This window comes from Oncorhynchus gorbuscha, linkage group LG12 (assembly GCF_021184085.1).
Source record: "Oncorhynchus gorbuscha isolate QuinsamMale2020 ecotype Even-year linkage group LG12, OgorEven_v1.0, whole genome shotgun sequence".
Classification (NCBI taxonomy): domain Eukaryota; kingdom Metazoa; phylum Chordata; class Actinopteri; order Salmoniformes; family Salmonidae; genus Oncorhynchus; species Oncorhynchus gorbuscha.
The window spans coordinates 72,417,610-72,434,866 of record NC_060184.1 but is presented as its reverse complement, the minus strand read 5'-3'; the positions used below and the strand labels follow the sequence as shown (position 1 = coordinate 72,434,866).

Genomic DNA, 17,257 nt, shown 5'->3' with positions numbered 1-17,257 from the left:
TAGACACGAGCGTGTGCAACACACACCACACACACACACACACACACACACACACACACACACACACACACACACACACACACACACACACACACACACACACACACACACACACACACACACACACACACACACACACACACACACACACACACACACACACACACACACAGACATCCCAACTCTATGAAACAGGACTCCCCTGAATGCATGTTTAGTGTTGTTGTCAGAAGCCACCTGTGGGTAGTCTCTTTTCCTCTACGGGGTTAAAGGGGGTTAAGGGTCAGGGGTCATGTACACATGGTGTAGTGTCAGGCATTAAGGGTGGCCATGAGGTATTTAAGGGGTCCCAAAGAGCGACACAATAAGAAGAGAAATTGCCAAAGTAAATGCCCTGCTTGAGTGACACTCTTCTTGGACTGGCTAGCCAAAATTGGAGAGGTATGTTTTATAGAACGCATCAGGGAGAAGTCTGTAAAGTGGCAATACTTGGCAGTGTAATATATGTATGAATAAGGAGTTATCCGTAAATGTCAATATGAACGACAACTGTTTCTATCATCACTACCCATAACACTATGGGGTGCAGCAAAAACCCTCCTGCAGGTTAGGATAACTCACACAGCAGGTTAGGAGAAGTAACGTAGCAGGTTAGGAGAACTCACACAGCAGGTTAGGAGAAGTAACGTAGCAGGTTAGGAGAATTAGGTTACGGTTAGGTGTTGGTGAAAATGCTTTCCTAACCTGCTATGAAAAGTCACTTGCATTGAAGTGCAAAATCTTATGGAGGCTCACCCTGGGGAGCTACCCCCCCCCTCCAAACCCTAATCTACCCCACCTGATGCTAATGCTTACAAGGACCTTGACTGGCTGATAAGCTGAATCAGGTGTGTTACAACAGGGTTGGAGCAAAAACCTGTATACCCATTTCGCCCAGAGGAGGCTTGGCCCCAACCCTTATTTAGACATTAAGAGCATTGACATGCTTGGAGAAATTCCCCGCCAAAACAATTTCAAGGATGTTTTCAGTCAATGAATTATACCAGAAATAGTCTCATCTCATCATGTATCCCATTTCCTCATCAGTCTCCTCTGGGATCTGGGGCGGCCCCGGTTGTTGCCGTGGTTGCGTTCGGACACAGCTGTGCGGCGTTACACAACCGTTGGTCCCTGGAGGACCCGAGCCATCAGAGCCGATGCTCATACCTCACACTTCCTGCTCTTCTCCAAGACTGCCAATGACACGTTGTTGCCAGAGACGTACCCCTTATAGGTATCACTACGCCACTTAGAATAGATGGCCAACACATACAGTAGCTTCATTCAATGCTATTACTTTGATAATCAGAACGTTTTAAATGACTCAACTGTGAATTGCTAATAATGTGCAAATTGCATAATTTACTAGCACTGAAAGGAACATGATTGAAAGTTTCAACTAGTTTACTAGTTCAACCCAAACAAATCCCATGTTCTATCTGGAGCACGTTGAGGTATTTACCCTTGGGGTTAGCAGAAGTAAAAGTTAAGCACACTGGCAGGAAGTGTAGCACTGTAACGTGAGCATGGTCTTTCTATGTTTAACAGGATTAGCCTTGCACAATAACCAACATAGGCTTCCCGCTAAAACATTATCAAGCCACTAGTGACAGAGTTGAATTTACAAGCTATGGTTATGATATACAATGGCTCAATGGTGTGAGGAAATGGTCAGTAACAGCTCCAGCCTCTACACACACACACACACACACACACACACACACACACACACACACACACACACACACACACACACACACACACACACACACACACACACACACACACACACACACACACACACACACACACACACACACACACCCTCCGAGGTGTAAAAAGAGGTCCTGGCCTTGGCCCCCTGTGGTGATGAATCAGACAGACAGGCTGTTGACTGAGGAAGAGGTAAGGTGGGGGTCAGAGGTTAAAACATGCCATCTACATTTTCCCAGTCTTTCAGCCGGCAGTGACATAACAGCTCATATGGGAGGTTTGTCTGCATGTGTGCTAGCACTGCTTTTCTCCCCCCCAGCCACACTTTGATGTTAAGGAGTTGTGAAAGGGACGAGCCGCGTCTGCCTCCGCTGCACACTCTTCACAGCAACAACTAAAGCAGAGACACTTTGTTTCCTGCTGCTAACCTATATGAAACTCTTCATTTCCAATGTTTTGGATGTTTCTATTTTTATTTTTTTACAATAGAAAACAGACACATACAAACGACAACATACAGAAATATCCACAACATCACCCCTGCCCTGGTTTGAATGTTTCTAATTCACTTGTAGGTGCTAACTAATGTTTCAGGGCAATATTCTCTCTCGCTGCCCTTTTCCTGACAAGGGATAGCGACAGGCACGCATCCGAGGCCACGGTTACATAAATAGATGCAGACAGTTGATTTTCATGCCATGTTTTCCCTTGTGGGCCACATCCCTGTCTGCATGGGAAACTGGCTAGGGAAACAGAGGGAACGGCACACCACCATGATCATCTACACGTTGAGCCACAGCAAACGTTTAGGGAACATTTCACAAACGTGGGAAACCTGATAAAGCCTCCATGGGAGACATGTACAGAACAGGTTGTTGAGAGAGGACAGGTGTAGAGAAAGATAAAACAGAGTGAGTGGGTGGACGGGCAGGTGTACCGAGATGGAGGGAGTGAAGAGATAAAAGAGGGAAAAAGAGAACAAGGGGAAGTGAGAAGACAGGTGCGTCGTGTGATTAAAGCAGGTGGGCAAGACGTAACCGCTCTCTTAAAACTGATTGGAGCACAGGTGTGCAAAGAAACAAACCAGTCATCTCGGTTTAGAGTGAGAGAGAGAAAGAAAGAAAGAGAACACAGATGCTTTTTGTCTCTCACTCTCTCTCCCTCAACAAGCTGTTCTACATGTTGGTAATTCTGCATCATGTTCCCATAAACAGTCATTGCTCTATATACTTCAACCTTGTAGTACACACTGGTGGTATGCCGAGCCCTCTCTCCCTCTCTCCCTCTCTCCCTCTCTCCCTCTCTCCTTGCCCCAACTATTTTAACAAGTTCAATTACAGTTTTACATTTATTCATGGAGCCTTGCTCATTTCACATGCCTCCTTATCAACGTAAATTCATCTTTGAAATTGACCATAACCCCCAGACAACAAAGTAACGGCACACGATCTAGCTTCCTATAGTGGATGCAGACACAGAGACAGTAACGTTAAAGACAAATGCAGGCAAACAAATGCACTTTGCCCTTAAGGATCTAATTCCATATTCCTGATTGGGCGGAAATATAGAGGGCCATTGTTACCAAATGGAAGAAGGACCCAATTGCCAAAATAGTAGTATAAATCTTTAGAAAGGGGTAAAATTGGACAGGGCATCCATTTTGGGAAGAGTCCGCTTGGGGCCAAATTGCTCTGGAGGAAACGAGAAAACAAAACAAGGCATGAAAATAGCCTTTGTGCGTGGGCTTGGAGTGGCTCACTTGGAGAGAGGGAGAGAGAGGGATAGGGATGGAGCGAGAGAACGGGAGGAGGGAGGAGGGAGAGCATGAGAGATAGAGCGAGCAAGAAAAAGAGAAAGCTTTCTCTCTCCCTCTAAGGCTCTCTCTCCAGTTATTAGCCTAGCTAAGCAACCTCTCGGGCCAGAGAGCGAGTGAGAGCGAGCAAGTGAGAGAGAGAGAGATCTACAATAATTAATTAATCTATCTGATCCTCAATTAGTAGACACAAACAAACAGCACAGCTCTACCATTTCATGAGCGAGCCGATGTCAGAGAAGCACACGTGATAATACCTGTACAACAGGGAGGGGCAAATGGTGGCCAGCGGGCAACAGGCCCTCAGATTTTTACTTTTTTATTTTTAAATGATATATTTTTTACATCTTAGTCGGGGTTGCAAGTTAGAACAGTAGAATCCGCAAGATGCAATTTCAAAATATGGTTTTGCATCAGAAGTTTTTATCTTGTAATGTCACTGATAGTCATTCAATTAGCCACGTAACTGTCAGGAGGGGGAATAGATTTTGTTAGTCAGTCTCAATCAGATATCATATTAAAAACTACAAACATTTGTAGAAATGTGTAGAATTGCATGAAATTAATTATACAATTGCAAAATATTGTCTCCGCCCCCATAGCAAAATGTGTAGAATTGCATGAAATGAATTATACAATTGCAAAATATTGTCTCCGCCCCATAGCAAAATGTATAGAATTGCATGAAATGAATTATACAATTGCAAAATATTATCTCCGCCCCCATAGCAAAATGTGTAGAATTGCATGAAATGAATTATACAATTGCAAAATATTGTCTCCGCCCCCATAGCAAAATGTGTAGAATTGCATGAAATGAATTATACAATTGCAAAATATTGTCTCCGCCCCATAGCAAAATGTATAGAATTGCAGAAAACTAGCTTTAATACTGCAATATTTTCACTACGCGCAATGGTAAAATGAGTAAAAATAACTCAAAATGTCTCTCTGCTGTCAAGAAGGGTTAAAATGTTAAAAATGCTAAAATGTTTTGCTCGCAATGTGGTAGTGGCTATGCACATTTGGGTACGCAGACTTGTGAGCAACTGCGGATTTTGTGTGGCCCCCACCCCATCAAAGTCTGCACTCTGGAGTCAATTACTAATTAAAGATGCAGTCCAGGATCTTAAGTACTTACAAATTCAGAACATTTAAGTCATTTAAACATTCAGAACATATTGTACCAATTAGAATTCGTAACATATCATACGAATTGCACTTTTTCTTTGCAGGATGTAACATATCATACGAATTGCACTTTTTCTTTGCAGGACGTAACATATCATACGAATTGCACTTTTTCTTTGCAGGACGTAACATATCATACGAATTGCACTTTTTCTTTGCAGGACGTAACATATCATACGAAATGGATGACGTAGAACACAATTTTCGGGGACCCATTTTGGCTCGTGAGCAATACTTTCAAAACTATTGGCTGAAATTATACAAAAGCTCTGGAGCATCACTTAAAAGTAGAACATATTATCTTAACTAACCAGGTATCCATCCAACCGTTTTATGCACGAAAAGTACATGTTGGATACATTTCTTTACGACGGGCCTGATTGAAACAGCAAACTTGGTTAGTAAACTTTGCAAATGTCAACAAAACAAAATCCGCTTAGACAAGGTGGGATCTTTTTGTGTCTGTAAAATTAATTATGCAAGAAATGGCGATGGAAGCATTTTATTCACAAATAGTGATATGATAACCATCATAACAAAGTAAACTTGGAGCCGTGTTGTGTGGTCCTCCTACAACAACTGGGGAGGACATGCAGTTTATTAGGCTACTGATCAAATCAGTTATGATGAACTTCACAGGGTGGTGAAAGTGCAAGGTGATGAGCTTGATGCTCCTGTCCAATAAATTGCACTACACACCTGATTCAAATAACCAAAGTTTGATGATGAGTTGGTTATTTGAGTCAGCTGTGTAGGGCTCGAGGGGGGGTACATTTGCTATAAAACGCAACTTTTTTGGGTGACAAAACCATCAGTATAGTTGAAAACACATGGAAACATATTTAACTTGTATTTTGTATTCAGTACACGGGAATTTATGCACAGCCTCTTATCCGCAGCAAGTCAATTGTTTTAATGCAGATTTTAAAATATTTGAATAAAAATCTTTCGCCAATTGGATGGAAACCTAGTTTATGAGATAACAATATCTGAATAGTTCGTATCGCAAAGATGCAGCTGATATTGTTATAGACTTTCCAATATCGGTACCCAACACTACCACCAACCCATCCTACCTGCTTGCTCTCCTCCACTTCCTCCTCCTCCTCCTCCGAGCTCTCGCTCTCATCCTCATCATCATCATCCTCCTCAGGGAACTCCACGTCTGATTCGCCAGGAGCGATGGGCACACTGATGGTCAGATTGGGGTTTGTCATGTAGCTGTCATCGACCTCCGGGACCATTATCTTCTCTCCGTGGTGCCCGATCACCCCGATCCCTCCCCCCCACCGTCACCACTGTCCCGTTGCCCACCTCGCCAAGCGGAGCACCGTGGCTCAGCCTCTTGAGCTTCACCATGGCCTTTGTTTCTTTTCTCTTCTGCCGTCGCCTCTTGAAGTTGCCGTTGAAGAAGTCACAGATCTACAATGAAGTAATGAACTATGTTTACAAGATGTGATGAACTTGTATTTTTGTATGTACTTCATTTTTTCCGGTGATTCATTTGTTTGTTTGGTTGTTATTGGTTGTTTTATTTTTGCCCCGTCATACATTTTGTGTCATATCTTACCTAGAATCTATGTAATTGTCCACACTATATAGTAAAAAAAGTATATCATAATTATGAAATAAAAACATGTGAAAAAAGTGTCCGACCTGGCTTCGGAGCCAGCCCATGCCGCTTTTGATGCGACCGAGAGCGATTTGCAGGTTGTTCATCTCGCCGTCGTCATCAGGTGCCGAGAGGTTGTCTGAGCTGAATGAGCTGAGCAGCAAGGCTAGGAAGAGGTTGAGTACCTGGGAGGAGTAGAGAGGGAGATGAGTTTGAATAAAGCCTTGTCCTTCTGTTTAGTATAACTAGGTAAAGTCAATGATGAATATATGCCCAACTGGAGTCCTTAAGATGTTATTACTTTCACGTTGATTGAAAAGTTAGTCACAAACAACATCTTACAGTTAACCATACAGCTGGATAAAAAGACTAGATAAAGCTAGCCTGCGGGTTTGATTCCTGAGTCGGTGTGGATGGAGAGGGCCCAGATGTGTAACACTAGAAATGTAAACAGCAGAAGTGATTTGAGCCCGGTATAAATGTCAGCCTCCAACTGGAACCGGAGATCTCCTTGTCCATGTTAAACAAGAGAACCTACTCCTCTGGGTTGTAGGGCTGTGTGGTTTTAGTGTGTGTTATCCGTGCTTGTGTGTGTGCCTGCCTGCATTTGCGGATGCGCGTGTGTGTGTGTGCATGTGTGTGTGCTTGTTTGATTAAAGTGCACGCGGCAACGATGGTCCCTTAGACACAGGGCCACTTTTCCTCGGTTTAGTAAATGTCAACCGTGCATGCAGTTTCATGATGGAGTTTCATTACCATCGTGTAGTGATTACAAACACCATTTTGTAGTCAAATTTAGATTTTTCTCCATGTCCTAACATGAGCTTCACTAATGAAATCCTGTCTGTGATTTGATAGAGCCTATCAAAGTAACATTACAATTTTTTCCCGGGGGCCGCATTTGGTCTTCAAAGAGGTCTGGAGGACCGCACTAAAAGTTAGTTCTAGTTCCTCTACGTCTTCTGTTTGACACCCCTGTCCTAAGACCTAAAATGCATTGTTTACGTTTACCTGAGACGGTTCTCTCTCGGTTTCTCCAAAGACTCATAGCTGTTGTAGCAACACATCGATCAAATCAATCCAAATCAATTAATTGTCATGTCATTCATCTGTTTCTTGATAAACATCCATTTATTATATCTCTGCAGCCAGCATCAATCAAAGTTGACAATGTTCATTGGTTCTGAAATTCTGAAATTTGGTAAAGTGAAAACCAAAATTGCCCGTGAGTGTCTAGCGTGTCCCCAAATTACCAAAGGGAGCGAACTATCACAGTGCGTGCGTTGTGCATATATTCATCCATATGTGTATGTGTGTATGTGTGTGTGTGTGTTAGAGGATGGGAGTTGGAAGCAACATAGCCCTGGACCCCCTGTGCCGGCCCCTCCCACCCCCTGTGCCCCATACCCATCTCGCCATGCCTGGTGCCCACTGTGACAGGTGTAATTGGGTGTCTGGTTTTTCCATTTTCTGCCCTGCTGCACTTGTCCTTTAAAACACACCGTCCATGACATCCTGCCATCTCAGAGAGTGATACAGCAAAACACCATGTTGTCCACTGAATCGCCACCTCATCTTGCTTCCAACCATTCCATTTTTTTCAGATCAAGAAAAGGAGTCCTAGGATGTAGGCTGATTTTGGGACGGGGCTTTTTAGGTTGACAGGATGTGGTCGACCTTAGAAATGATGGACATTCAGATCTACCACCAACACTCCCCCATTGAGAATCCACAGGAGACACATCATAGCAGCTCCTCCATAAACACCTCATATCTCATCCCATATAGCCCAAGGAACCCACTGTGCTGCGCTGGGCAGATGAGTGCGTGTCAAATCGCCACACTCGTCTCGCGTGCTGATATGTTATGTTTGTCGCCAGGGGATCCCTGACACACCTAGCCAGGATAGAATCAGCAATAAGCTGCTTTATCATGACTGATGTATATATGACGTAGTCTGTTGCTTTACCGTGATTATACATATATATGGTGTGGTCGTCTGCTTTACCATGACTATAAATATATATGGCGTAGTCGGCTGCTTTACCATGACTATAAATATATATGGCGTAGTCGGCTGCTTTACCATGATTATAAATATATATGGCGTAGTCGGCTGCTTTACCATGACTATAAATATATATGACGTAGTCGGCTGCTTTACCATGATTATAAATATATATGGCGTAGTCGGCTGCTTTACCATGACTATAAATATATATGACGTAGTCGGCTGCTTTACCATGATTATAAATATATATGGCGTAGTCGGCTGCTTTACCATGATTATAAATATATATGGCGTAGTCGGCTGCTTTACCATGATTATAAATATATATGGCGTAGTCGGCTGCATTACCATGATTATAAATATATATGGCGTAGTCGGCTGCTTTACCATGACTATAAATATATATGACGTAGTCGGCTGCAGGGGAAAAGTAGCCTATAGCCTATAGGGGAAAAGAACGACTGTACATCCAACTTGATTAGCAGATATAATGTAAAGGGGAATTCTCAAATTCCCAATGGGATTAATAGGGACTCACAAACACCTTGGGATGCTCTCATTTGGTGATGTCAGTCATTCAGCCAGTCAGTCAAACACACAGATTTGAGCATTGGCACACACCAAGACACAGGGCGGGTTTAGAGTCATGAAATATTGTGTGGGTTAAATAAAGAGAAAACAATAGCTTAAAAAATGTCAATTTATAGGTTACATTCAGGTTTTTCTTTGATTATTTAATCTGGCATTAGTGCGCTAGCCTAAGCGTTAGGGCTGAACTCTACAGGCGCCAAATAGCCTACATACCAATAGCCAAATGCTATTGGGAACATGCATAAAAAGTGAATGTCAGTCCATCGAGGCAAAAAGGACAACGTCTGAGTTTAATTCAATAAGAGAAACGCTGTGGAGAGTTGAAAATCAATAGAAGGCAGGGCCAGAAAAGTAATGTTTTGGAGAGATTAGTGGTAAAAGATAACGATAGCAATGCCTATTTGTGATTATGGTGAGGCGCTACAGTTGAAGTCCGAAGTTTATATACACCTTAGCCAAATTCATTTAAACACAGTTTTTCACAATTCCTGACGTTTAATCCTAGTAAAAATTCCCTGTCTTAGGTCAGTTAGGATCACCACTTCATTTTAAGAATGTGAAATGTCAGAATAAAAGTAGGAAGAATGTTTATTTCAGCTTTTATTTCTTTCATCACATTCTCAGTGGGTCAGAAGTTTACATACACTCAATTAGTATTTGGTAGCATTGCCTAAATTGTTGAACTTGGTTCAAACGTTTTGGGTAGCCTTCCAATAGCTTCAATTAGCTATACGTCAGGTACATTTTTGCCCATTCCTCCTGACAGAGCTGGTGTAACTGGGTCCGGTTTGTAGGGCTACTTGCTCGCACACCCTTTTTCAGTTCTACCCACAAATTGTCTATGGGATTGAGATCAGGGCTTTGTGATGCCCACTCCAATACCTTGACTTTGTTGTCCTTAAGACATTTTGCCACAACTTTGGAAGTATGCTTGGGGTCATTGTCCATTTGGAAGACCTATTTGGGACCAAGCTTTAACTTCCTGACTGATGTCTTGAGATGTTGCTTCAATATATCCACATAATTTTCCTTCCACATGATTCCATCTATTTTGTGAAGTGCACCAGTTCCTCCTGCAGCAAAGCACCCCCACAACATGATGCTGCCACCCCCATGCTTCACGGTTGGGATGATGTTCTTCGGCTTGCAAGCCTCCCCCTTTATCCTCCAAACTTGTGGAGGTCTACAATTGGTTTTCTGAGGTCTTGGCTGATTCCTTTTGATTTTCCCATGATGTCAAGCAAAGAGGCACTGAGTTTGAAGGTTGGCCTTGAAATACATCCACAGGTACACCTCCAACTGACTCATATGATGTCAATTAGCCTATCAGAAGCTTCTAAAGCCATGACATAATTTTCTGGAATTTTCTAAGCTGTTTCAAGGCACAGTCAACATAGCGTATGTAAACATCTGACCCACTAGAATTATGATACAGTGAATTATAAGTGAAATAATCTGTCTGTAAACAATTGTTGGGAAAATGACTTGTGTCATGCACGAAGTAGATGTCCTACCCGACTTGCCAAAACTATAGTTTGTTAACAAGAAATTTGTGGAATGGTTGAAAAACTAGTTTTAATGACTAAATCCTAAGTGTATGTAAACTTCAAATTTCAACTGTATACAAATTAGACAGTCAAAGGCCTATGGCACATCAAGGGACTCTAGAATACTGTTCATCTGGGTTAAATGGAAACTCAAATCTGGATACTGACTGTAGGTCTATAATCTCTGACAGAGCCTTAATATTAACTCCTACAGAATTAAGCATTTCTTGCAGTAAAGTATTTTCTTTGCTCCATGAAAGAGGTAGAGATGACAGAGAAAACTTTACCGGTGTTAACTAGATTACTTGTCCAGTTGTAAGCAAAATAGAAAGTTGCAAAAATGACCCAACATGTTTATCGCAAGATTTCAATTTGGCTTGGATGCATATTTTATGTGGTTGAAATACTAAAAGCTTTTATTATGCTGATAAAGATACCATCTCTACAGATTGTATCTAAAGGAGCATTCACATTTTCTAAAAATGCTGAAAGAAATTGGATTTCTCCTGTTCCTGACAATTGTTTATGTCTACATTTGATGTATGATTTTACTGCAAGAAATCCTTAATTCTGCAGGAGTTATATTAAGCATATGTGGGAGGTTATACACCTACAGTCAGTGACCAGATTTCAGTTTCCATTCAACCCATCTGAACAGTATTCTAGAGTCCTTTGACATGTGAACTCACAGCCTGGTCTCATAGACTAGAGGTAACATAGTAAATGTAAATTCAGCACTCAAATTAGTATGATATGTTAAGTTTGTCATGGTTACATAAGACAGAAGGTTACTTAAGGCAAATATGAAAGGAGGTTGGTTGGTCGCGGTGGATGTGTAGGCTTATAACGCAAATGTCTAGTAACTCAAATGTTGCGTGTTCGAATCTCATCACATACAATTTTAGCTAATTAGCTACTTTGCAACTACTTAGCATGTTAGCTAACCTGTCCCCTAACTTTAACCCTATCCTTAATCCATTTAGATAACCCTTCCCCTAACCCTAACCCTTAGCCTAGCTAACATTTGCGTTAACCACCTGGCTAACGTTAGCAACAACAAATTAGAATTCATAACATATCGTACATTTTTTCAAAATCGTAACATTGTTCCTTTCGCAAATTCAAAAAAAATTGTCCGAATTGCAATTTCTAACATATCATACAAAATGGATGCTGGACATCTACAAAATTAATACATACCATACGAAACCTAACAACTAAGTGCAGTGTCTCGGATTTACGTACAGAATAATATGAAATACTGTGAGACCAGGTTGCTTTTCTTAACTCAGGACAATGACAGGACAATGCCAACACATCACATGCATTTGTGTTCCATTAACTGCACCCAGTGATGGTGTATGTATATCACCTCATTGCGTAATAATAATAGAGCGAACAAAATCAATTGTGCTCCTGGTTCAATAAACAAATCCCTTCCTTAACATAATCTGACCTTCACAGTTGGGCCTGCACAAATTGAGATGTATTTGGATTCACCTGCAGTGTGTATGTGTGTGTGTTTTTGTTTTACTATCCTTGTGGGTACCATAAGTCCTCACAAGGATAGTAAAACAAGGAACAGTTGTACAAGTGGGAACATTTTTGCAGGTCCATGAGGAAAAATTATGTTGGGTTTAGGGGTTGGGTTCAGGGTTAGGGTTACAATTAGGATTAGAATTAAGGTTGGAGTTAGGATTAGGGGCTACGGTTAGGTTATGAGTTAGGAGTTAGGTAACGTTATAGTTTTATGGTTGGGGGGTTAGGGCTAAGGCTTAGGGTTAGGGTTAAGTTGAGGGTTATGGTTAGGTTAAGGGTTAATGTCAGAGTTAGGGTTAGGGGTTAGGGAAAATAGGATTTTGGATGGGAATCAATTATTTGTTCCCCACAAGGAGGGCAATACAAACACGTGTGTGTGTGCGTGTGTGTGTGTGTGTGTGTGTGTGTGTGTGTGTGTGTGTGTGTGTGTGTGTGTGTGTGTGTGTGTGTGTGTGTGTGTGTGTGTGTGTGTGTGTGTGTGTGTGTGTGTGTGTGTGTGTGTGTGTGTGTGTGTGTGTGTGTGTGTGTGTGTGTGTGTGTGTGTGCGTGCGTGCGTGCGTGCGTGTGTGTGTGTGTGTGTGTGTGTGTGCATTTATAAATTGATTATAGTGTGTGATCAGCGGTAAAGATCTGGGATGGGTGTCAGTCACCATCCACATGACCCCTTCTTGTTCCCACTATCCTGGGATCTGATTGGCTGTCGCACATGTTCAACCAGTAACGGATCAACTAGTCATGGCATGAGCTGACAGTGCTGGGTGGACGACTACACTCATAGATTTCTAGATTTATATAAATTATATAAATCTATAAATATAAAAAACTTTTTTTTTTACCATACCTACTGTAGAGGAATATCATAATATATCATATATAATAATTTATATATAATAATTAATATATAATATATCCTCCATCTTTGTCAGATATATAGTATATACAAATACTAGACACTTAATTTATCTTGAAATTTGAACCCCTGGTTCAACCTGGGATTGATCTTAACACAAAGGAACAGCTGTCCAATAGGGGGACACGGACCCTCCCACCCACATCCTGCGATAGGATGAAAAAATGAATAAAACATTTGCTAAATGTCAACGTTTCAAGTCAATTTGGTGGATCTATCCGAGGCAGAGAAGATGTTTTGACGTGAGGGGTATGTGTCTGCCAGGGAAGAGCAGCAGGATTTTGATGATAAACGCTGAAGTGGAAGTGGAGGGTGCAGTAATGTCAGCTGCAGTAATTCAGGGCCACAGTGAATGACAGAGAAATATGTGTGTGTGTGTCTGTTGTTGTACTTGTTTTCCTACCTTATCAGGACCCCAATGTCCTAACAATTCAATCCAATTCACCTCAATGTCCTGACAGGGTAGCAAAACAAGAACTTCATATTGACTACTTTCTTATGTCATTCTCGCTGGCACCAAACGTTTAAAAAGAGTTGATAGGGGACAGAATGTGGCTGGACCATCCTATAATTACATTATAATTTCAACGTGGACGAGGATATTGGAAATGTATTCAAAGCTGACAACTTGCTTTTACACAGGACAGAATAATTAATAACTGACTTTTTCCAACATAATATAGGTACAGCATATCGCCTTACTGTATAGGATACTTTTATGCAATTCAATACTGATCTTTAAAACAAAAGCCATTTAGGTCAAAATAATTCATATTAACAAAATAAAAGGAGGGACTAACAGTACAGTTAGATAGCAATACAAACTGTACCATAGAGGCACAGAATACGTTAGAGGAAAGAAATGAAGTAACTTATTACTTATTACTTATACTGTATATTATAAAAAATAAAGCAAACTGGATGGAATATGGGGGAAAACGCACCAAATTATAGAAATGATACCAAAAATAATTTACTGAAACTTTTTTGAAATGATGGAGTCACCCATGATTCACAAAACAATATTTAGAAAGAGGAAGCAAAGTACTTTCAGCATATGTTTTCAGTTCAGTCTCCTCGATCTTCACGAACCAAAGTTAATTGTAAGGATTTTCCTATTAATAATGTAAAACGAACAGCTGTACAGAAATACTCAAGTGAAGGCTAAATTACAGAGGAGGAACTTCCTGATGCAATTAAAGCCTTTAAGTCCCGAAAACCTCCAGGGCTGGATGGCATACCAGTTGAGGAATACCAAACCTTTTATGTACTCAGAGGACCGTTATTAGCATATTTTAACCACTCCTATAAAAATGGTATATTATTAGATACACAACAAGGTCTGATTTCAATATTACTGAAACAGGACACAAATAGAAAGATCCAGTCCATAAAAAAAACGGAGGCCCCTTACACTTGCACACTTACACAACCAGTGTTGTGATGCAAAAATTAAAGCAAAACGTATAGCGCATAAAATTAAAAAGGTATTGTCGGATATTATTCATCCTAATCAGATTTTTTACATTGGTGATACATTGGGGATAATATAAGACCAGTACTGGAAACAATAGAAAACTATGAACAATCTGGGAAATCAGGCCTGGCATTCATAGCTGACTTTGAGAATGCTTTTGATAAACTACGACTGGAATTTATATATAAATACCAGGAATATTTAAACATTTTGGAGAATCTCTTAAACAATGGGTTAAAGTTATGTATAGTAACCCTAAATGTAAAATAGTAAATAATGGTTACTTCTCAACAAGTATTAAATCAAAGGGAACACATTAGTCAGAGTGGGCAGAACAAGCAAGGAGGAGTCAAGCATGAGCTAGCGAGATTCTATTTGTGCGTTCTAGCATGCATTTGCATATTTCTGTTAGGGAATGCCTCCTCTGAAGCATGCGTGTGCAATTTCTCAATTCGTCGTTGTCACGACTTCCGCCGAGGTTGGCTCTCCTGCCCGTTCAGGCGGTGCTCGGCGGTCGTCGTCACCGTCCTACTAGCCACTACCGATCCCTTTTCGTGTATCTGTTGGATTTGTCTGATTGTTTTCACCTGTGTGTTGTTTAGTTAATTAGTGTCTGTATATAATGTAGGTTGTCCCGCCCTTGTTTTGTGAGGGATTGTTTATTTTGTCATTCTTTTCGTCTGTCGGTGTTATTGTGTTTCATATTCTCCGGTTAGTCTGTTATCCTGTGTTGGATAATTTCACCCTGTGTGTATTTGGGTTGTCCGTGTTTATTTTGGTCACCGGAGAATAAACTTTATTATCGCTATCTGCTCTCTGCGCCTGATTCCACCCACCTTGATTAGACGTGACAGTCGTTGCATTTATCTAAACAACCCAGTTTTTTTTTGTTATTTGGCAAAGGGTAACGTCTACAAAACTTAGCCACTCTGTTCGTAACAGATTTTAGTTTTGGGAACAGAAAACTGTATTGAGATCAAATATTTAATTGATGAGAACATTGCAGAATGTCAGCCAAAATCCATCTCGTTCCATCTTCTCCCACTGCCAGCCACTGGGCTTCCTCTCACTACCAAGTGAGGGTAGACACTATTGGCCAGTCTTTCAGTTTTTGCCATGTACTGTCCATGTGTAAGTGATTGAAGCGGGGAGAACATGGCATGGCTTGGGTGGCTGGGGTCCCTGATGATCTTCTTGACCTTCCTGCGACACCTGGTATTGTAGGTGTTCTGTAGGGCAAGCAGTGTGCACCCAATGGTGCGTTCGGCTGCATGTATCACCCTCCGAAGAGCCGTGCGGTCCAAGGAGGTGGAGTTGCCATACCAGGCTGTGATGCATCCCAACAGTACGCTCTCGATGGTGCTGCTGTTGTACACTGTGAGGGCCCTCGGGGACAGACCACATTTCTTCAGCATCCTGAGGTTGAAGAGTCGCTGTCGTGCCTTCTTCACTACGGTGTCCATGTGGTTAAATCATTTCAGCTTCTCTGAGATGTAAACGCAGAGGAATTGACCGTTACACGGCGGCCATGTTGATGAGAATGGGGGCGTGTCCAGCCTGGTTCCTCCTTAAGTCCACAATAATCTTCTTTGTTTTCGTAAAGTTGAGGGAGAGGTTGTTTACCTGGCACCACGCCATCAGAGTGCCTACCGACTCCTTATAGGCTGTCTTGTTGTTTTTGGTGGTCAGGCCTACTACTTTCGTGTCGTCAGCGAACTTGATGATGGAAGGCCACGCAGTCATGGATATACAGAGAATAAAGGAGGGGACTGAGGATGCACCCTTGTGGGGCTCCGTGTTGAGGATCAGTGTAAAGGAGGTAATGTTGCCTACCTTCAACACCTGTGAACGGCCTATCAGGAAGTCCAGGACCAAGTTTAATATGGAGAAGTTCAGACCCAGGGCTGTGAGCTTTGTTAGGAGCTTATAGGGTACTATGATATTGAACTGTAGTCGATGAATGTATGTATTCCTTTTGTCCAGGTGGGTAAGTGCAGTGTGCAGTACAATGGCGATTGCGTCCTCCGTGGATCTGTCAGGGCGGTAGGCGATTTGGAGAGGGTCAAGAGTGTCGGGGAGGGAGGAGGTGATATGGTCTTTGACTAGCCCTCTCGAAGCAGTTCATGATGACGGAAGTGAGTGCTACTGCTCGGTAGTCATTCAGTTCAGTTACTTTCCCTTTCTTGGCCACAGGGATTATAGTGGGTATAGAGGCCTAAACTAGGGAGAGATTGAAAATGTCAGAGAACACAATAGCCAGCTGGTCTGCACTTGCTCTGAGGCCATGGCTAGCGACATCATCCGGCAGCCTTGTGGGGGTTAACACGTTTGAATTACATTACATATTTCCTCAGTGGAGACTGAGTGTGTAGCCCATGTTGTCATCGGGGGCTCTCCTCGGCAGCTCAGGGTCATTGTACTCGAATCTTGAAAAAAAGGTGTTTATCACGTCTGGTAGGGTGGCGTTGGTGACCATGATGTGCCTGGTTTTCTTTTTGTAATCGTTGATCATTAGGAGCCCCTGCCACATAAGCCTTGTGTCCGACCCACTGAATTGCTCCTCCACTTTATATTTGTCTCTATGCTTGTGTTTCACCATCTTCCTAAATCTACATAAATCCTACTTGTACTGTTTAACCAAACTATTGTCCCCGGTCACCTTGACAGGATTATAAGCAGCATATAACCACCATAATTTGCAAATAAATTCATTAAAAATCCTACAACGTGGTTTTCTGGATTTTTTTCTTCTCATTTTGTCTGTCATAGTTGAAGTGAACCAATGATGAAAAGTACAGATCTCTCTCATCTTTT

The 17,257-nt window shown here is 41.8% G+C and overlaps 1 pseudogene across 1 annotated transcript in view; it reads right to left on the bottom strand.

The window, feature by feature from the left end:
• Positions 1–17,257, bottom strand: part of LOC123991369 — a 191,672-nt pseudogene that overhangs the window by 37,931 nt on the left and 136,484 nt on the right. The window contains exons 17-18 of the transcript XR_006830786.1: positions 6,413–6,553; positions 5,833–6,178 (exon numbers count right to left, since the gene is read on the bottom strand). The product of XR_006830786.1 is annotated as a sodium channel protein type 4 subunit alpha-like (transcript). The remainder of the gene's footprint in view (positions 1–5,832; positions 6,179–6,412; positions 6,554–17,257) is intronic.